Below are 21659 nucleotides of genomic sequence, written 5' to 3'. Positions count from 1 at the left end.
TTTTTTTTTTTTTTTTTTGTATTTTTTAGTAGAGATGGGGTTTCACCGTGTTAGCCAGGATGGGCTCGATCTCCTGACCTTGTGATCCGCCCGTCTCGGCCTCCCTAAGTGCTGGGATTACAGGATTGAGCCACCGCGTCCGGCCTCAACAAGCTGTTTTTAAAAATGTGCTGGACAATTAAAATATTAATTTTGTTGGAACAAGATACTCTGTTACCAGACTGGGCGCAATGGTTCATGCTTGTAATCCTAGCACTTTGGGAGGCTGAGGCAGGCAGATCACTTGAGATCAGGAGTTTGAGACCAGCCTAACCAACATGGTGAAACCCCATGTCTACTAAAAATACAAAAATTAGCCAGGCACGGGGACAAACACCTGTAATCCCAACTACTTGGGAGGCTAAGCCGAGAGAATTGCTTGAACCCAGGAGGTGGAGATTGCAGTGATCCAAGATTGTGCCACTGCACTCCAGCCTGGGTGACAGAGCAAGACTCAAGACTCCATCTCAAAAAAAAAAAAAAAAAATACTCTGTTACTATTAGGCAAAAGATGATCATAATAGATATTACATTAGCCAAACTCTAGGCTCAAAAAAACATAATAAAATTATAAAAATGGTTCACAATAACAAAAATATAACACCAAATGCATTGTACAATCTGAACTGTATAAAGACACCATTAATTTAGTACATATTTATCAAACCACTTGTATAAGTTAGGTTTGGCAAATCGCAGCAGACAAGATGGAATTGAATAGTTTTTGTCTGTAAGGTACTCAGAATACAGATAACTATTCAATTTTTGTGTTTTTTTACCAGAATTTTTAAGAAAAAAAATTTTAATTCATTCATACACTTTTCCACTTAAAAAATAACTATAATGTGTCTTTTGTGGACTAAGCATTTTTCCAATGTTACAAAATCCATTTAAAAAATACAGTTAGGAGATTGTGAATACCATTGTCATTTATTTACTACCTTATGTAGTGCTTACTGTGTGCCCAATGTCATCTGGGAGTTTATTGTTATAATTTATTATGTATGTATTATGTTCAATATGTGCCAGGCACTTTTAGATTTGTGGTGATGAATGCAAGCTTCTAAAATCTGGGTTGAATTTAGGGTAAGCATGCAGAGTGAGTGGAACTTTGCCAATAAGGAAGCAGAGGGATGATGCTTGGCAGAAGGAATATCTAACAAGTTGCATGTTTGACAGAAGAAGCAGCCATGAAGAATGAAAGTTTTAAAAAAAGGAGCAATTTTAAAACGTAGGACACCTGAGTGAATTTTGTAGAGTTTATGAGCAGTTTAAATTTACTAGTGCAAAAAAAATTATATGGGAGTGGTTGGTAATGAGGTGAAAATAGCTTATAGTTATTATTTATTATGTATTTATTATGTTCAGTATGTGCCGGGGAAGGCAAGCTTAGCAAAGATTTTGTTGTTGTTGTTATACCTGTGTCTAGAAACAAGTTCAATAAAAGACTTTTAATTGTATAGAAATGAGTAGATCTTACCCTGTAGGCCAGGGGAAACTTCTCGGGTAGAATGCTTTTGGCTGCAAATACTAGAAGACCTAGCTAACAGTGGCCAAAACCATAAGAACCAGACTTCGTTTGGTTGTCCAGTGATATAATTGGATCCCACTTGTTCCTCTTTCAGCTATGATGTTGGCAGTATCTTGTTCATTTCTCCTTTCATGGTTGGCTACTTAGCAACAGCTCCAAACATCATGTTTTCACAAGACAGTATCTAAAGGCTGGAAGGGCTGCTTTTCTTCATATGTGTCTATTAAATTGGGAGAAGACTCAGAAGTATGCAGGGGACTTTTAGTAATTTTTTTTTTTTTTTTTTTTTTGAGACAGAGTCTCGCTCTCTCACCAGGCTGGAGTGCAGTGGCATGATCTTGGCCCACTGCACCCTCCACCTCCCAGGTTCAAGCGATTCTCCTGCCTCAACCTCCCAAGTAGTTGGGACTACAGGCACCTGCCACCACACCCAGCTAATTTTTGTATTCTTAACAGAGATGGGGTTTCACCATGTTGGCCAGGATGGTCTTGATCTCTTGAAGTCATGATCTGCCCACCTTGGCCTCCCAAAGTGCTGGGATTACAGGCATGAGCCACCATGCCTGGCCCTTTTTGTAATATTTTATTGGCTGGGTCACACCACATGCTCATTCCTAAACCAGGCACTGGGAAAGCAAATGTGATTAGCTTAGAATAATCATTTCTCTTTTGAAGCTGGGGAGGGGTATTGGGATAATAAATATCCAAATAGATTTGTGTTTCTCCAGCAAGCAACATAAGGAACTGCTCTTGGATAGGGAGCCAGCAGTGTTTGCTCTAGAAATTCATTGGAAAATCATGAGTAGGGGAGGCATTAGATTAGATTTGAGAATTAGGGCACTCTGTTCAGGGTATAAAGCAGGGATTGGCACGCTTTTTCTGTAAAGGGCCAAGTAGGAAATATTTTAGCCCATGTGGTCTGTCTGTCTCTGTTTCTCTCTCTTACTCTCTCTTTTCAAGAATGATTTAAGCAGCTGAAGGCCATGTGTTCTCTGTTGTAGCTACTCAACCCTGCCATTGTAGTGTGAAAGCAGTCATATGTAGCATGTCAGTGAGTAGGCCCGACTGTACTCTCATAAAACTTTATTAAGATAAAACATATGGTAGGCAGGATTTGGCCTGTGGTCTGTAGTGTGCTGACCCCTTATGTGGAGGATCAATGGAGGATAGATGTCACCTGGGAGCGTATAGTTATTACTGACTAGGTATTTATTATGTTCATGAGATGACATCCACCTTTAAATGTGTGGTGATGAGCACAAGCTTCTGAAAAATGGATAGGATTTAGGGGAAGCATGCAGAGTGAGTGAAACTTTGCCAGGCAAGGAGGCAGAGGGATGATGTTTTGCAGAAGGAATATCTAACAAGCTTGCATGTTTGACAGAAACAACAGCTACGAAGCCTGCAAATTTGTAAAAAGGAGAAGAAGGTGCAAAAGGTAAGACACTGGCTGGGCGCGGTGGCTCCCAGCACTTTGGGAGGCCGAGGCAGGTGGATCACGAGGTCAGGAGATCGAGACCATCCTGGCTAACATGGTGAAACCCCGTCTCTACTAAGAATGCAAACAATTAGCCGGGCGCGGTGGCAGGCACCTGTAGTCCCAGCTACTTTACTCTTAACCATGTAAAGAGACTGGGGGACAAGGGAAGCTTCAGCCACAGTTAATGCTATAGTTTCCTTGTCACAAATCCATGGAGTATACAAGTGTTATTACAAGGTTTTCACCCATCCATGATAAAATGATGGAGCTCCACTTTATTCATTTGAAAATATTGGTGTTGCTGGGGATGGTGGCTCCTGCCTGTAATCCCAACAGTGTTGGAGGCTGAGACAGAAAGATCCCTTGAGGCCAGAAGGTCCAGCAGCCTGGCAACATAGCGAGACCCCATGTCTGTTTTTTTTTTAATGTAGCTGGGTGTGGTGGTCTGCACCTGTAATCCCAGCTACTTGGGAGGCTGAAGCAGGAGAACTGCTTGAGCCTAGAAGTTTGAGGCTGCAGTTAGCTATGATAGCAGTATTACACCGTAGCCTGGGTGGCAGAGTGAGACCCCATTTCTGATAAAAATCAAGTCAAATAAGATAAGATAAAATAAAATGTAGGTCTGTTTCTTGGAATTATGCTTTTTAAATTTGTTTTGCTTTTTAAAAATATTTAAGAAATGACAATAATAGTTGGTTTATATAAGGCTTTCAGAAACTGGCTTCTGCCCAAATCTCCATCTGCAGCCCCTTCTCTGTCTGCCCTTTTTTCTGGCATTACTGAGCTGCTGGTGATGCCCCCGTCACCATCCCTCTCATATAGACAAATACGCTCTGGGAGGCTTTTCTCCCTCTCTTGCCACTGCCTGGCATGCGCTACCTTTCCTGCCCTCTGCCTACTTTAATCTGGTGAACCTCACTGTGTAAGTCTCAGCTCAGGCACGATCTCTAGAAAAGCCATCCCCGATGACTTTTATTCCCATTCTTTAAACCCCAGTGCCTACCACTTAGCAGGAACTCCATAAACATTTAGTAAAATAAAGACTGTTTATAAGAAGATTGCTACAGTCTAGTAGCAAAGGGGATAGGCATGGAAAGACATGATGCGCAGTTCAGATGGCGGAGTGACACTAGAAAACGACAAAGTACTAAGAGGGCCCCAAGGAAGGAGACACCTGTGTATGTGCAGAAAGATAGCCGGATTCAAGGAGGACTTCACATAGCATTCTGAGCCTTTTTTTCTTTTTTTCTTTTTTCCATTTTTGGAAACAAGTTCTTACTCTGTCACCCAGGGCGGAGTGCAATGGCATGATCGAGACTCACTGCAAACTCAAACTCCCGGTCTTAAGGGATCCTCTCGCCTCAGCCTCTTAAGTAGCTGGGACTACAGGCACACACGACAAAGCCCGGCAGAGTTTCTGTGGAGTCCGGGTTTCTCTGTGGTCTCCAGGCTGCGGGACCACAGGCTCACACCGCCATGCCTGGCAAAGTTGCTGTAGAGTTAGGGTTTCTCTGTGTTCTCCAGACTGCTCTTAAACTCCTGGCTTCGAGCAGTTGTCCCTCCTAGGCCTTCCATAGTGCTGGGATTACAGGTGTGAGCTACTGTGCCCAGCCTACATTCAGAGTCTTAAAACACGAATTAAATTTGTCAGAATAGGCCGGGCGCGGTGGCTCAAGCCTGTAATCCCAGCACTTTGGGAGGCCGAGACGGGCGGATCACGAGGTCAGGAGATCGAGACCATCCTGGTCTACATGGTGAAACCCCGTCTCTACTAAAAATACTAGCCGGGCGTGATGGCGGCGCCTGTAGTCCCAGCTACTCGGGAGGCTGAGGCAGGAGAATGGCGGGAACCCGGGAGGCGGAGCTTGTAGTGAGCTGAGATCCGGCCACTGCACTCCAGCCTGGGCGGCAGAGCGAGACTCCGTCTCTCAAAAAAAAAAAAAAAAAAAAAAAAATTGTCAGAATAGTAGAGGAAAACATTTCAGATGTAAAAATCAGGATATACACTACTAAAGGTATAATGGTAACAAAATTTTGCAAATTATTAGTAAATAACTCACTTAGCATGTTGTTGAAAAGATACTATTATGAAGTAGAGAATAAAGTATTACTTTATATGTTTTTACTGTATTTTTAAATTTTGCTTTGTTTCCAGCAGTTTTGTTTATTTATGTTGTGTGGAATAATTTGTGGGTGACCCTGAGACTTTTGGCTTGAACCTGCTGATATCTAGTGTCTCCCCAAGTGGTTTGTTGGAGTTTTAGATAATTAAAAGTATTTCTTAAAAATGTAAATATTCCAGTAAACATTAAGCTTCATTTAAACTCTCCATTTATGAAATAAAAGTATATGTTGTTTTATATCCATTTTTATAAAGATCATAGTCTTTAACTATTCTAAGTCATTCATCTTAACTCAGCATATGGATTTGTCAGCAGAACACGACTTAAAAGTGGCTTCAGAGGAAGACCAAGAAATACTTGAAAGAAGTGAAAACAGCCACAGGTATGTAGCAATTTAAATTTCTGGTTTACTATTGGTTGGTTAGTTGGTTTTTCTTTAATAACACAGCATAGTCCAAATGAAGTGACCTTTTAGACTATCCTTTTAGAATCCAACAGATCGTAATTCATATTTAATTTTAAAATATTTTAGCCAGTTATAAAATTTAAAATATTCTTACAGTCTGTAGTAACTCATAGGTATCTGTACCCTTGAACCTGAGGCCAGAAATTTCCAGAAGTCTCTTTGCTCTTTTATTTTATTTTATCTTTTATTTTTATGACCTTCTTCACGATAAAGTAAGTAACATCAAAAATGGAGTTGTATTACTAAGCTAGAGAAATTATGAACAATTGGACAGTGATGGCCACTGAGTTCAACTCCTGTTAAAGGAGGCATCATTCCCAGTGGTTCAAACTTTGCAGTTTTATGTTGCTGGTCACCAGTGCTGAGGTTAAAAACTTCTTCTGTTTTTTTGGTCTCTGGTTGCCTTCAGTGTCTATGTTCAGGGAGAGGATGGGGTCATACAATCAACCCAACTGCCTATTAAGAGAATTATGACTTCCAGAATAGGACTTTGGTGTCAGGGTACAAACAATAACTTTCTTATTTTAACATAAATAGTAAACATTATTAAAATCTTTTATTCCAATGTCACTAGTGGAACTTAGAATATATTAGAACTGAATATAAGAAATAATCTATCCAGATAACACTCATAGCATTTGAAGTAGAATCTAAAAATTTTCTTCTCTTTCTGATTGGTGTTCATTTTGGCTTCTAATAATTTAGCATTTGCCTACTCTCCGGTTAATCTTCAGAAATATGAATTTACTGTAGGGGTTCACTATTTATGGTATGCTGAGGTCAAAATCCTTTTAAGAGAGAAAGCTTTTGGAATACTACATATCATCTGTGAACCCATTTCTGGCAGATTTAATTCATAATGATTTAAGTTTAGTCCAAACTAACAGAGTTAAGCTTGCTGGTTCATGTTTTTCTCCTATGTTAAGCCAAGGCAAATTATTTTTTACTTCTTAGTTATAATCCAGTAACTTAGGGGTAGCAAAACACAGATTAAGTTTTACAGTTAAATTTTAATTATGTTCTATTTTTTGTTCATACTTAATTCAGAATAAAGTTAATTTTAAAACATGCACCCTAACAGAAAAGACATCTGAGAAACAAAACAAGCAAATTAATTTTCCACTTTTACACCTGCAAAAAAAAAAAAGTCTCAAGAACCAGAACTGAGTAAGAATTGTGATAAAGAGGGTATTATCTGTATATTCAAGACTTCTTTTAAAATTCATTACAAGAAAGTTCAACTGAAGATTGGTGAAAGTTTTGAAAAATCTAAAATTACTGTTTGTCCTGAGGAAGAGCTCTTACATAGTAACTCTGGAGAGGGATAAAGTTAAAGGGAGTGCCCTCTAATCTAATGAATCATATCCCTGACTGCAAGGAAGCAGATGCATCTTGGAGTGTCTAACTCTGTAGTATTCCAGGCATTGCCTAAACAGAAGGAGCCCATCACAAACATGTCTTTTCATTGCATTTATACTCTGGGTCCCTAAAACACACCTGTCAGTCATCTTCTAAGCTTTACACAAATGAAAATAAATCAGACTGTAAAAATTATAACAAACCAGACATGTAACCTGTTTCTCAGAGATGAAGAGAATTGTTGTAATGATACAGAAATTGAAAAATTAAGGAACCCAGTAGTTATGGTTGAAATGAAAGATCAAGAGTTTGATACGCAAATGGCAAAAAATATAAACCAAAATACCACTAATTGGAAATTAGACATTGGCCTCAGTCTAGAGATCCAAAAAGTCTTTTTGATTTGTGGTTTTCTCACTCCAAAGAAATGAGGCATGTGATACAGATAGAAAGCCACAGTATTTCTGCTGTTACACTTACAAAAGCAAAAATCCAATACAGCACTTGTTCCACAAGCCATATGGAATTTAGAAGCTCTTCTAAAGCTTAGAAGATGACTGGCAAGTATGTTTCAGGGAGCCACATATGACAGTCCCACTGCTAATAGCTATAAAAGCATGAAACCCGAATAAGAAAATGTGAGTTACTCTCCACTCCATAGTGACAGAACACCAAAAGCATATCTAGACTCACAGCAAGATATGCAGAGGCTTAAGAATGAGGTGGGCATGTTACAAGCAGAGTTCCTGGCTTTGAAGAAAGAAAGTTCAACTATAAAAAGAAAGAGGTTCACTTGCTACTTCTCTTTTTATAAATTATCTGATTCATTCTGGTTTTCTACTCAAGAAAATCTCGTGTATAGTTACAATGGAGTTATCTAAATGTGTAATTATGTGTCGAAGTAGATTAGTGCTGCTATCTAAATGACAGTTCTGGAAAACATTATCATAATATTTGTTCATTAGTCAACCTAAGTCTCACTATCAGTCTTCCAAGTAGCACATGGCCTGGGAAAATAATTTAGCCATATACCATGTGACCTTCTGAATCAGCTAAACATAAAGAAAATTGCTAAAGAAATAAGCTCTAGATTCTTTTTACTGTATTCATTTAAAGATGAATTACATTTATTTAAATGATAAAATGGTAACACAATAAATGACTGAGAAGAGACTTGAAAATGTATCCAGCCTTGAGAGTTGCAACAAATATTATCAGCCAAAGATGTCTGTTTAATGTGCTTTCATGCATGTAAGTTTATTTGTTTGACTCAAGCTGTTTAAACTTGTAATTCCATCATGGCCATTTTAAATATTTTTGGAAACAAATACATATACTTTTGCATATTTTAAAAAAATCACCACTCTCCAATGTTTCTGTTGAATCACACTTTTACATTATGTTGTTTAATAAAATATGGTAAGTTTTGACATGTATGATTTTATCATATAAGTAGCATAACTCCTCAGCCAAAAATTTATCATTTGACTCTATCGTAGAAAGCTGAGTTCTGTACATTGTATTCTAAAGATAGACAAAAATCTAGAGATTTTCTTCTTTCAAAGTAAAAGCAGATGAGGCCTCCTGCTATCCTCTGGGGCATTAAATTGCTTTGCCAAAGTCACACTTTTAATTTATCTAATTTGATATATTTATCTGGTAATTTATGTAATTCAGCAATATTTAATTGTATCTTCCCTTTTGGTGCCATGAAATGCTAGGTAATGCCACCGTAGGAGCTTTGGGTGAATTATTTAATATTTCTTGGTTTTACTTCCATTATCAAGTAGATAATGGGGCTAGAGTATACAACTATACTGTAAATCTTCCAGCTATAAACTTTTGTGGTAACTGAATGTAAACTTGGGGAACATCTCATTTTCCAGGATTCTGCAGTAGCAACTCAGTAGTTTCACTCTGCTCCTTGTGTTGTGGTAAACTTTGGTTCCTCTGTTTCAGTGAGCACCTTCATTTTTTTTATATCCCAGGATCCAAATGAAAAAATAAGGATAAAAGGCAGTGGGGAAAATAATAGCTTAGTGCAGAAAAGGGAAAGCTTCTTTTCTGTTTCTGAAGCCCCACAAGGTCACATCCTCTCAATCTGGCTATTTCATGGAGAATCCAGGTGACAAAGACAGAAGACACATTTTATGCCTGTGTATTTTTGTTTCTATGTTTTTGTGTTGATATATTTACGCCACAGAAGTAACTGTGATCTGGTGGAGAACTAGAAGTAGAGTCAGAAGCCCTGGGAAAATCCTGCAGCTTGCTTATATTTTTAACCTCTCTTTTTAAGAATTGTGATAACTAAATAAGTTCATCAATGTATGTTTGTAGAAGTGCTTAGTACAATGTCTAGATTTATGATTTAGTAAATGAAATTCTTATAACTGACTAAAAAAATGTTTAGTCAAATCACAATACAATATTATCAGGGAAACAACTTTTAAAACTTTGAGAAATTTTATCTATCCAAATATATGTGGAGGTAAAGCTTTTACTATAGGGTGGTGTCTGGGTTAGATATCAGAGTATAAATGCAATTTCCTTTTTCCAATATTTTAATTTAGTCAAATTAGTTAATATTTTACTTTATGCTTTGAGTTTGCTGTAATTCAGAGAAAGGCTTTTCCAATTCTGATATTCTTAAAAATTCTCCAGTGTGTATGTGTGTGTTTTAGTTTTATGGATTCATTGACTTCAAATAAATATTTGAACTTTTTGAAATTTATGCTGTGTAAGGTTCAAGGTTTTGCTCAACTTTTTCTCCAGTTGGATATCCACTTATAGCAACTTTTGATTGCATGAATGTACGGGTTGTTCTTTCACTTCAGAGATAACCATGATGTTATTTTATTGAGTGCTAGCTGAAAATTTCTTTTGTTTTATTTAGGATTTTCAAAGTTATGGAAAAAAGAAGGATGTGATATATACAAATTGCATGTTGAAGGGAGATATTGCCACACTCAGATGGGAATTATATGTAATAAAAAATGACAGTCTCAAAAAGGAAAAGGAATATATTCAGGAAATTAAAAGTATTAGGGAAATAAATGCTAACTTTGAAAAGAGTGCGAGACTCAATGAGAAAATGATAACAAAAACAATGTCCCAGTGTTGGCAACAGCTTAATGACCTCAAAGCTGTGAATACAAGGCTGAATTCAAAATTGGAGAAGGAAAAACACCGCACAGACAGACTGGAAGCTGAAGTTGAATTCCTCCATTCTAGACTGGCTGCTGCTATAAATGAGCACAATGAAAGTGTAGTAACGAAAGACCTAGAACTCGTTTTACAGAGAGCATGTAATTTTTCTGTACATAAAAAAATGAGTTCTACTATTTCTCAACTAAAAGATAAACATGAGTTGCTTACTGAACAATTTTCTAAAGCTGGGATGAAGTTAAATACCTTAAAAGGTAAGCTCCATGAGACAAGAGATGCTCTCAGGGAAAAGACACTGGCTTTAGAAAGTGTGCAGATGGACCAGAGGCAAGCACAGCATTGAATAAAGGAAATGGAGCAGGTGCATCCAAATGAGGAAGCTAAACTAGTCAATCCACCAGAAAGCACAACTGTGTAGAGGAGAGACTGTGTCAACTAGAATGTGAAAATCTCTTGCTTAAACAACAACTAGAGGGTGCTCATAAGGAAGGCAATGATAAAGAGATAGTAATTAATATCCAAGGAGGCTGTCTTGAGAGTGGAAAGAAAGATCTTCTTCTAGAAGAGAAAAATAAGAAATTAATGAATGAATATAATTCTACAAAAGAAAAGCTGTTTCAGTATGTAAAAGAAGAAGCAGAGGAGAAGTATGAAGAAAGATAAATATTTTTAACCTTCCAGAAAGAAAATTTAAACATTTCATTGTGGCTATATGTTGAATCTAGTTCAATATAAAAATAGATAGATGAAAATGTATTTACCATACTGTATAATTCCATTTTGTGAAACATCCAGAAAAGACATATATAGGGACAGAAAGAAGATGAATGTTTGTGTAGGGCTGGCGCTGGAAATGGGTCGTGACTGCTGATGGGCATGAGGGATTGTCCTGGAGTCATGAAAATGTTCTAAAGCTGGATTATAGGGATGGTTGCACAACTAGTAAATTTACTAAAAATCTTTGAACTGTATGTTAAAACAGATAAATATGTAGTATGGAAATCATATTTTAACAAAGCTGTTTTAATAAAAAAAAAAATGTGTTTACTATATCAGCTTGGAAACATACCTTGTTTTCAGGAAATAAAAGGTAGAGCTGACAGATGCTTTCTTTGAGTAAAGACATTGTCACCTATGAAATTGTAGTAGCTACAGTGTAATGTTCATAAGCTATGTAGTCTTATATTGCTGAAATAACAAATTTAATGTCTTTATGTTGCCACATTTTAAGACCATAATGAGGCAGATAAATGGAAATGCTTGTACCTGAAATAAGTATTTTGAAATTAAGATTCAATTAAATGAGCCACTTTGACACTTAATTCTAGATTTCCCAGATGAACTGAAGTATGTTGCTGTGTCTTGTGGTGCTTTTCCTTCAGTGGTTTTATGTATTTTAGTTAGTATAACTTTATTTTGACTCATATTAATGTGACTTAAGTCTGAAAATATGTCAGTCTCACATTATGTATTTTTCTGACCACTTAATATTTGAAAGACATCTACTTGTTATAAAATCACAATTTGGAATAAATGTGGTAAATTTTAGCAAAAAATATTTAATGTTCCCACTGGTAGGTATTTATAATTTACTTTGAATATTTTTATTAATAATTAGCTCATAATTTACATTTTAAGTCTCAATGACTATCATTTGGATATAACTTTGTCCAATACAAAGATACTTGTAGCTGTCTGTGATTTGTGAGTTTGACATTGAATCCCCATTTTCAGAGTAATGAGGGATGGCAGAGTTCACGTAGAGTGGGAATGAAGTACATTGGGAGTACAAGAGGCTGGTGCAGCCATTACTATGGAGACAGACACACTGTGGGCCCAGGCACTGCCGGCAGGGACCTCGGCACAGAGAGTTGAATTGGTCGCCCTCACTCAGGCCCTCCGATGGGGTAAGGACAAATGTATTAACATCTACACTGACACCAGGTATGCTTTTGCTGCTGTACATGTACTTGGAGCCATCTATCAAGAGTGAGGGCTACTCACCTCAGCAGGAAAGAAGCAATTGTGGCCCTGCTTGAAGCTGTTTGGCTCCCTCAGCAGGTGGCTGTGATTCACTGCAAAGGACATCAAAGAAGCCGTGGTAACCAAAGAGCAGATGCTGCAGCTCGGCTCCTGGTCGTGCCTTTAACCCTGCTGCCCCCTGTGTCCTTTCTGCGACCTGACTTGCCAGACCACCCAGAATACCCCCCAGAGGAAGAAAAACAAGCTTCAGATCTTCAGGCCAGTAAAAATCAGGAAGAAGGAGTAAAATTGGCCCAGCTTCTAAGGAGCCATTTCAAGATCCCCCACCTTCAGGACTTAACGAACCAAGCAGCTCTCCGGTGTATGGCTTGTGCTCAGGTAAACGCCAAGCAAGGTAAGCCCAGCCCAGGTCACTACCACCAGGGAGGCTCGCCAGGAGAAAGGTAGGAAATTTACTTTACGTAGATAAAACTGCACCAGGCAGGATATAAATACCTCCTGGTGCTAGTAGACACCTTTTCCGGATAGACTGAGGCATTTGCCACCAAAAATGAAACTGCCACCACGGTAGTTAAGCTGTTGCTCAATGAAACCATCCCTCGACATGGACTGCCTGTTGCCATAAGGTCTGATAATGGACCTGCCTTCACCTCGTCCACAGCTCAGTTGGTTAACAAGGCATTAAACATTCAATGGAAACTCCATTGTGCCTATCGACCCCAGAGCTCTGGAGAGGTAGAACGCATGAACCGCACCCTAAAAAGTACCCTTACTAAATTAATCCTAGAGACCGGTGAGAATTAGGTAAAGCTCCTTCCTTTAGCCCTCCTTAGAGTAAGATACACCCCTTACTGGGCTGGGTTTTCACCTTTTGAAATCATGTATGGAAGGGCTCTGCCTATCTTGCCTAAGCTAAGGGGTACCCATTTAGCAGAAATCTCACAAGCTAATTTGTTACAGTACCTGCAGCCTCTCCAACAAGTACAAGACATCATCCAGCCACTTGTCCGGGGAGCTCATCCCAATCCAGTTCCTGACCAGATGAGGCCCTGCCACTCTTTCCAGCCTGGTGACCTGGTATATGTTAAAAAGTTCCAGAAGGAAGGACTCACTCCTGCCTGGAAAGGACCTCATACTATCATCCTCACTACGCCAATGGCTCTGAAGGTGGACGACATTCCTGCTTGGATTCATCACTCTTGCACCAAAAAGGCCAACAAAGCCCAGCAAGAAACAAGGGTCCCCAAGCCTGGGCCAGGCCCCTTAAAATTGCACCTAAGTCGAGTGAAGCCATCAGATTAATTATTTCCATTTACCTCTTCTGTCTGTTTCCACCTGTTATGTCCTCTGCCCCTTCCTACTCTTTTCTCCTCACTTCCTTCACAACAGTACGTGTCTTTGCAAACACCACCTGGAAAGTGGGAACATCCAAGAAAGTCTCTTTTGTAGTCGATTTATGTGCTTTGTTCCCAGAACCTGCCCGTACCCACAAAGAACAGCACGATCTGCTGATCATGGGATCAGGGAACGTCGACATTGCTGCAGGGTTCAGACACACCAGAAGCTGGACTGGATGTGGAAGCTCTAAGGGTGCAGAAAAGGGGTCCAGAGCGTTGACTTTCACCTTCGTCCTGGAAATCACTCTGACTCTAGCTGCCGAGATTCTTACCAGTGTTTCTGCCCTCACTGGACGTGTATAACCTTGCCACTTACTCTGGAGGATCAACCCTACCCTCAACCCTTTCCATAGCTCGCGCTTCCCATCCTAGACCGTGTACTATAGGGAATTGCAATCCTCTTACTGTGACTGTCGGTAACCCTAGTTTAGCTCAATGGTATTACGGCATGTCACAGGGATTAAGGCTTTATATTTTGGGATTTGATACTGGAACTATGTTCACCATCCAGAAAAAGGTCCTGGTCCCATAGAGCCCTCCTAAGCCAATCAGACCTTTAACTGATTTGGTGACCCTGTGTTCCAAAAACACCCAGACAGGTCAATTTAACTGTCCCACCATCATTCCTGCTTCCTAGACCTCAGCTGCAACGACGACACCTCCAACCCAGCCTGAAGTCCATTCTGGACAGTGCTCTTCACCTCCTTAATCTCACCCAGCCTGAACTAGCCCGAGATTGCTGGTTGTGCCTAAAGGCCAAACCCCCATATTACGTTGGATTAGGAGTAGAAGCCATGCTAAAAATTCTTTCTTGTCATACGTGCCCCCATGCCCTTACACTAGGAGACGTGTCAGGAATGCCTCCTGTCTAACTAGCAGGGTATAATTTATCTGCTTCTCCCTCTCAGGCTACCTGGAATCAGTCCCTGCTTACTTCCTTAAACACCTCAGTCTCCTATCAGGCACCCAACAATACCTGGTTAGCCTGCACTTCAGGTCTCACTGCATCAGTGGGACTGAACCCTGACCTGTGTGTGTTGGTTAATGTACTCCCCCAGGTCTACGTGTACAGCGGGTCAGAAGGACAACAACTCATCGCTCCTCCTGAATTGCATCCCAGGTTTTGCCAAGTCGCCCCACTCCTGGTACCCCTTGTGGCCGGCCTTAGCATAGCTGGGTCAGCAGCCGTCGGCACGACTGCCCTGATTCAAGGAGAAACTGGGCTATTGTCCCCATCTCAACAAGTAGATGATGATTTAAGCCATCTCCAATCAGCCATAAAGATACTGCATGCCCAAGTAGAGTCTCTAGCGGAAGCAGTTCTTCAAAACCGCCGAGGCTTAGATCTGCTATTTCTCTCCCAAGGAGGGTTATGTGCAGCTTTGGGAGAAAGTTGTTTCCACACCAATCAGTCTGAAGTCATAAAAAATACTCTTCAAAAAGTTCGAGAAAATCTAGGTAAATGCCAGCAGGAACAGGAGAGTAACACCCCCTGGTACCAAAGCATGTTTAACTGGAATCCCTGGCTAACTAATTACTGGGTTGGCGGGAGCCCTTCTCCTCTTGTTAAGGTTAGTCTTCCGGCCTTGTCTATTAAACTGGTTGCTTTATAAAGCAGCACATAGCTTCTGTGAAACTTGTGTATCTAAGAACCCAATATAACCCCCTTGTTATAACCGAGGAATCAATGATTTGATTCCCCAAAAACACGAGTGGGAAATGTGATGCCCTACCTTGTTTTAACCTGATTGACACTCTCAGCTGAAAGAGCCAGACAGACTCCATTTTGGTTTCTCCGCTTGCAGCCCCTTGTCCCCCTCCCTTAAGGACATAACTGGTACAACCTGACTCCAGGCACACCCAGGAGTGTGCTTACTGATAAGATACTGAGGCAAGCTGTGCCAGCGGCTCCTGGGAACACACTCGGTTGATGGTACCCAAAGCCCCTGCATTTGTCTCTTTATGACAGTTTAAGCCCCTGAACCTGGAACTATTTGTTTTCCTGTAACTGTTTCTGTAACCATCTATCTTTTAACTTTTTGCCTGTTCTGCTTCTGTAAAAATTGCTTGAGACTCCCCCTCTCCTATTTAGACCAAGATATAAAAAGAAATCTAGCCCCTTCTTCAGGGCTGAATTTTGAGCTCTAGCGGTCTCTCGGTCGCCAGCAATAAAGGACTCCTGAATTAGTCTCAGAGTATGGCGTTTCTCTATAACTCGCTCGGTTACAACAACAGGAGCTTGTTTGCCACCAAAAGTTCCACGCACCCCTCGACACCAGTCTTTCTTCTTATCAGGTCCCTTCCCTGGGCATAGGCCTGAGTGTGCAGCCTGGGTAGCTGCTAGTCCCAGAGATGGGACCTGTCTGCACCCTGGGAACTCCCTGTGGCCAACTCCAGCTTTGTCAACCCCAGCAGGGGAGGGTGGCAGGCAGCACCTGGTCCTGTGGTTCAGGGTAGCTCTCTTGGGCTGACTGCCCCCGCTCCTACTCCCCCCAACAACCTCCACCTCAGCTGGCCGGCTCTGGACACAGTGGTTGACTGAGTCTGAGCCAGCCCCGTCTTGGCAGCTCCCTCTCCTGCCTGCGAGGGCGACTTCACTTTGACTTCAGATCTGCAGAGTGATGTGCAGATTGCAGATTGAGCCCTGAGCCCCACCAAGACACAGCAGGGACAGGGACAGCTGGCCCAGGGGCGCCCCAGGCTCCAGTTCCTGCCCCCTCCCACCCCAAGGCCCCATGAGCTTCCTTTCCTCCATCCCTCTGTGCCTAGATGCAGGCCAGACCTCAAGAGGCAGCTAAGGGATGGGGAGAGAACAGAGGACTCCCCACAGAGGCCCAGAACCCACATCCAACCTCAGTTCACAACTCCTCAGCGTAGGCCCCTGGCTTCTGCTGAGGTGAATATGTTCGTGGCCATCATTTCTTTGGGGGAAATCAGATTCTTTGGGGCTCCCGTTGCTCTCTGCTGCTCGCTCTCCTCTGCTGCCAGTCCCACATCCTAAGAGTGCCCCTGTGTAGAAGGGGGGAAGGACACCCACCCTTACAGCTCCCCGCACGAGGCTGAAAAGTGTCCAATTCTCCCATAGACCGGATGTATATAGCTTCCTTGAATAAACAGAGAAATTGATCCCGCTAGTCTTAAAGGAAGTTACATTGGTTTCATCTGAGTTCCCTGAAACTTACCGGGGTCTGACAATGACAAGGCAGCCCCTCAGCCCCTATGATTGCCTAAGACCACCTGCTGCCTGGTAACCAACTTCTCTTCCTCACTCCTCCCCAATTCGTGTTTTTCCACCCACGGTTACATTTCTTCGTGGCTAGCCCTGCAGGACCCCCGGTCTATCCACTAATCCGGATGTTGAGAGAGGCTCTCTTGGCCCCCTTCCCTGCCCAGCTCTTTCCCTTCTCCTGTGTCTGCCCCGCCCCCAACCCTTCCGCTGAGGCCCAGTGGGGCCTCTGAAAAACCGCGGGGGTGGTGGGTGGTGGGCTCTGCCTGGGGAACCTGGGGAGAAAGGGCGGTTCTCCAAGTCCCCTTGGTCACACCCCAGTCATTCTGACCTTGCATTCGTGCGCGGCTTCCTTGCCCTCTCTGTGCAGCCAAAAGGGGCAAATTCAGGAACTGCAAGATGGCGTACCAGGTGAAACAAGCGGCTGCGCCTGCAGAGATGCTGGGACCCAGACTACTGGTGGCCTTTCCAGCATCAGGTTCCGAACCTACCCGCCTCCTGCACCCTGTTCCTACCGAGAGGTGACAACGTGCTAGCAACCCTCGCTCACTCTCGGTACCTCCTTCGCCTCGGCGTCTGCTCTGGCCGCGTTCCAGGAGCCCTTCAACCCGCAGCTGCGCTGCGAGGGCCCCTCTCTGGGGCTGGCTAGGGCCAGAGCCGGCTCCCTCTGCTCGTGGGGAGGTGTGGAGGGAGAGGCCCGGGCGGGAGGCCAGGCTGCGCATGGGGCTCAGGCGCCGCCGCGGGTTCCGGTGGGCGCGGGCTCTGTGGGCCCGGCCCTCGCTGTGGCCTGCTGGGCTTGATCGAGGGAGGAGCTCCCTCTGGGCTGCCGGAGTGCCCGGACTGGGTGGCCCAAAGTCCGGGGCGACTGCTATTAAGAAGTGAAGCCTGCTGGGCTTCTGGATCAGGTGGGGACCTGGAGAACTTTTCTGTCTAGCTAAAGGTTTGTAAACGCACCAATTAGCACTCTGTCAAGACGGACCAATCAGAGCTCTCTATAAAACGGACCAATCAGCTCTCTGTAAAACGAACCAGTCAGCGCTCTGTAAAATGGACCAATCAGCAGTATGTGGGTGGGGTCAGATAACAATAAAAGCAGGCTGCCAGCGCCAACAGCCGCAACTTGTTGGGGTCCCCTTTCTATCCTGTGTTTGTGTTGTTCTTTTGCTCTTTGCAATAAACCTTGTTGCTGCTTGCTCTCTGGGCCTGTGCCACCTTTATGAGCTGTAACACCTGGAAGGTCTGCAGCTTGACTCCTGAGGCCAGCAAGACCCCTAACCCACTGGAAGGAAGGAACAAGTCCAGATGTGCAGGCTTTAAGAACTGTAACACTCACCTCGAGGGTCCACAGCAGGAACCCACCAGATGGAAGAAACTCCAGATACATCTGAACCTCTGAAGGAACAAACTCCTGACACACCACCTTTAAGAATTGTAACACCCACCGCGAGGGTCTACAGCTTCATTCTGAAAGTCAGCGAGACCAAGAACCCACCAGTTCTGGACATACTACTGGCACCCTGCTCCTACCAACGCCCTGCCCTGCCATCGCCTCCACCTTCCTTCCACCTACCCGCACCTGGGTCCTAACCTGGGTGTCCCGCCCCACCAGCACCCTGCTCCTACCCACACGCTGCTCCACCCACATCGGGCTCTCAGCACCACATCATACCTGTGGCCCCAGCCCACAATCACCCTGCCCCTCCCACACCCTGTCCCACCCTCCCACACCCCTCCAGCACCCCGATCCTACCTTCACCCTGCACCTACCCATGCTTCTCCCTGCCAGCACCCTGCCCCGTCAGCATCCTGCTCCACTCGCACCCCACGTCTACCTGTGCCCTGTGCCACCAGCACCCTACTCCTACCGCACCCGGCTACCAATGCCATCACCCTCTACCCACCTGTGCCACGGTCCTAACTGTGCCCTGCCCTACCAGCATCCTGCTCCTACCCACACTTCGCCCCTTCCTGGGCCTGGCCCAGGTGTCACCCTGCTCCTACTGCACCCCGCTCCTACCTGGGTCTGACCCCGCAGCACCTGGCACCTACCTGGACCTTTCTCCTACCTGCTGCCCTGCCCGGCAGCACCACATCCTACCCGTGCCCCACCCCGCCAACACCCAACTGCTACCCATCCTGCAGCACCCCATCCTACCCACGCTTCTCCCCACCAGCACCCCGCCCCGCCCCGTCAGCATCCTGTTCCATCCCCACCCTGCTTCTACCCGTGCCCTGCGCCACCAGCACCCTGCTCCTAACCGCGTCCTGTACCCTACTCCTACAGCACCCCGCTCCTACCAACGCCCTGCCCTGCCGTCACTCTCCACCCACCCGCGTCCCGGTCCTAACCACGCCCCGCCTCGCCAACACCCAACTGCTACCCGTCCTGCAGCACCCCATCCTACCCACGCTGGCCTCACCAGGAGCCCAGTCTTACACGCCCTCTGCTCCTACCCACGCCCTGCCGTGCCAGCACCCCAGTATTACCCACACCCTGATCCTACCCACACCCTGCTCCTACCGTGCCCCACCCCACCAGCACCCCACTCCTAGGAGCACCCTACTCTGACGCCCCCCACACCTACCCCCACCTCTGCCCCACCAGCACCCCACTCCTAGGGAGCTCATCCACACTGCACCCTGGTCCTGCCTGCACCGTGATCCTCCCCCTGCCCAGCTCCTGCCCACTTGGGTCTTCAGACTCTTAACATTTAGACAACCACACAATCCATTAGATCCATTCAAAATGTTTAATTATGAACTAAGTAATTTATGATGTGAAAGCCAAATACAAAAACAAAATGTGCTGGAATTTAATTTGAAATTAAAGAGGTCTAGGAAATAAGTCACCAAATTCTCAAAAATATCTTTATTAGAGTAACATGTAATTTTTAAAAGTAGTTTTAGACAAATCAAGACAACTTCATTTATGGCACATAAAATTCCATAATCTTGTGCACAACACTTTACAATGAGAACTTTTGTTAACCAGGACACGTTATTTTCTATGTTCATTCTTTTGACACATAGATTTATATTTCCTTCCTAGACTTGTAAAAATGCCTGTTTCGGATTCCTTCAGAATACAGATGAAAAGGAAATCTACCATCACCATATGGTAGATCTGAAAATTCAAAGAGGTGCCGTGGTTCAAAGTAGACATTTCGGTAAATGTGAAGAAGTGAGGTTCGGTGAAGATCAGAAAGGAAAGGAGTCACCACTGCTATGCTTGTCACACAAAATGGGCTTTAAGTCTACAAAGCACAAAAATAGAAAACATCAATAGAAAAATAGAAAACATCTACAAGTATCAAGACCATCCAGGAAAACATGACCTCACCAAACAAGCTAAAAAAGGCACCAGGAACCAATCCTGGAAAAACAGAGATATGTGACCTTTCATACAGGAAATCTAAAATAGCTGGTTGAGGTAATTCAAAGAAATGTAATATAACACAGAGAAGGAATTCAAGATTCTATCAGATAAATTTAACAATGAGATTGAAATTTTAAAAAAAGCCAAAATTCTGAAGTTAAAATGCAACTGTCATACTGAAGAATTCATCAAAATTACTTAAAATAATTGATCAAGGAGAAGACAGATTTAGTGAACTTGAAGACTATTTGAAAAGACAAAGTCAGAGGAGATAAAAAAGAATAAAAAGTAAAGCATGCCTACAGATTCTAAAAAACAGCCTCAAAATCAAAATCTAAGAGTTATTGGCCTTAAAGAGGTGGTAGAAAATGAGATAAGAGTTAAACATTTATTTAAAGAAATAATATTAAATAATATTAACAATTCCCCAACATTCGATATCAACATTCGAGTACAAGAAAGTTACAGAACATCAGGCAAATTCAACCCAAAGAAGACCACCTTAAGGCACTTAACTGAACTCCCAAAGGTTAAGGATAAAGAAATGATTCTAAATGACAAGTTGATGGGTGCTGACGAGTTGATGGGTGCAGCACACCAACATGGCACATGTATACATATGTAACAAACCTGCACGTTGTGCACATGTACCCTAGAACTTAAAGTATAATAATAATAAAAAAAGAAATGATTCTAAAAGCAGCGAGAGAAGAGACACAAATAACGTTCAGTGGAACTCCAATAGATCTGACAGCAGACTTTTCAGGGGAAAATTTACAGTCTGAGTGGCATGACATATTAAAAAAGCTGAAGGGAAAAAAAAGAATCTGGTAAAAAGTCCTATCAGAGGAGTCTTTATGTTTTTTCAAATGATATCAACAAAAATGATAATTTGACTTCTTTTCCAGTTGGGATGCTTTTATTGCTTTTAAATGACCAGATCTTATGTGAGCTCACTCCCTGTCATGTGGATAGTACCAAATGGGTACTTTGCTTTCTCTTGTCTGATTGCTCCAGATAGGACTTTCAGAATTATGTTGAATAACAGTGGCAAAATGAAATCAGATCCATGCAAGTCGCTGACTAGTGCTGAGAAAGTTGGTGAACACATTCTCAAGGAGGGCCTGACCATCTGGAACCAAAAGCAAGGAAACCCATGCAAGGTGGCTACCAAAGCATGCAATAAAGATGAGAAAGGAGAAAAGATCAGTGCTTCCATAGATTCACTGGCCAAGGACCTGATTATCTCTGCCCTTAAGCTGATCCAGTACCATCTGACCCAGCAGACTAAGGGCAAAGATACATGTGAAGAAGACTGTCCTGGTTCCACCATGGGCTATATGGCTCAGAGTACTCAATATGAAAAGTGGGGAGGTGGCCAAGGTGCCAAAGCACTTTCAGTGAAAAACCTAGAATCTCACAGAGCCCCTGGACCATCCACCTGTCAAAAGGAGAACCAACCCCTGAACTCCCAGAAAATGGATATGTCAAACATCGTTCTAATGCTGATTCAG

General features: G+C 43.0%; 1 long non-coding RNA gene across 2 annotated transcripts; it reads left to right on the top strand.

Annotated features, from left to right (window-relative positions):
• Positions 1 to 2055: 2055 nt before the first annotated feature.
• Positions 2056 to 15736, top strand: LOC116418768. 2 transcript variants are annotated; one of them, XR_004228912.1, is made up of 3 exons: positions 2056 to 3008; positions 5486 to 5555; positions 9892 to 15736. It is a non-coding gene; the product is annotated as an uncharacterized LOC116418768 (long non-coding RNA). The 2 variants fall into 2 exon arrangements; XR_004228911.1 differs by having other exon boundaries at positions 2245 to 3008; positions 5489 to 5555.
• The last annotated feature ends 5923 nt before the right edge of the window (positions 15737 to 21659 follow it).

The sequence above is a fragment of the Piliocolobus tephrosceles genome, chromosome 4 (assembly GCF_002776525.5).
Source record: "Piliocolobus tephrosceles isolate RC106 chromosome 4, ASM277652v3, whole genome shotgun sequence".
Taxonomy (NCBI): Eukaryota; Metazoa; Chordata; class Mammalia; order Primates; family Cercopithecidae; genus Piliocolobus; species Piliocolobus tephrosceles.
Note: the sequence above shows the minus strand (reverse complement) of the source record. Positions and strands in the feature narration are given on the sequence as shown.